Genomic DNA, 1021 nt, shown 5'->3' with positions numbered 1-1021 from the left:
TCTGATTTAGATGACCCTGGTACAGTCACAGCCTCTCAGGCATTACCACTTTGCACCTAACAATGAGGTCAGTGCTGTCTGAAGAGTTGTTTGTAGGACAGATCTAAAAATCCTCAGTAACAAAATCAAAAAGCTATGGTACTCTGAGGACTAATATCAGAAACGAAAAAACACTGTTCATGGCATGTATCTCTGGAATGGGTAAAAGACTACCTATACCTTTGTGTTATGGATAGGACACACACTCACTTTCAAAAAGGAGATCCAATACCTGCTCGACCAGAACCAAGGAAAGACTGTCAGTCATGAAAGTTATGACAGGGAGACACATAGGAGCGGGACACAAATTATTGAGATCATTCTATGAACATGCTATCTGTCCTATTATTGACGTATGCATCTTGTCTTAGTCCTCACCATTGCTTCCAGTACATTAAAAGAAAAACTGGAAACAATACCAAGAAATGAAAGCAGCCAGGATCATTCTGGGAGCTCCCAGATGGACAAAGGTCATCAACCTCCCTCATGGAGGCTGATTTGCCGTCGCGTCCTGGACACCCGAATTGATCTAATGGCAGCATAGATTCCTTTTCAGGTCTTGCAGGCACCCAGAAACTCATACTTAAGACAAAGAGTACTCAGACGCCTACAGCAAGACTATCAGCTGTTTGCCGGACAACTCTTGGCTCACACACACAGCAGCCAGAGTGATGATACCGTTTCCAGCTAAAGAGAATCACTGCTTGCCTAAAGGCATGGACTCCCCTCACCCCTGAGGGCACAAGCACAAAAGGTCATTGCTCTGATAGCCATAACTCTTCCGGGTAGCATAACCTACTACCACACGAGGATGGATCCATCGGATCCTATAAACCACACTGTAAGGCGTCGAAGCTTCGCAACAAGGGATACCATAAGCATCCATTAAGGGTCACTAATAATGTCTCAACGCTTTCCATGCTGAGACAGTTGCGATCATGGAAGACCTAACACACGCGTCCCTAGGGGTTGGACACGCAGT

This window comes from Penaeus vannamei, chromosome 28 (assembly GCF_042767895.1).
Source record: "Penaeus vannamei isolate JL-2024 chromosome 28, ASM4276789v1, whole genome shotgun sequence".
Taxonomy (NCBI): Eukaryota; Metazoa; Arthropoda; class Malacostraca; order Decapoda; family Penaeidae; genus Penaeus; species Penaeus vannamei.
The sequence above is the reverse complement of the archived record's forward strand: the minus strand, read 5'-3'. Positions refer to the sequence as shown.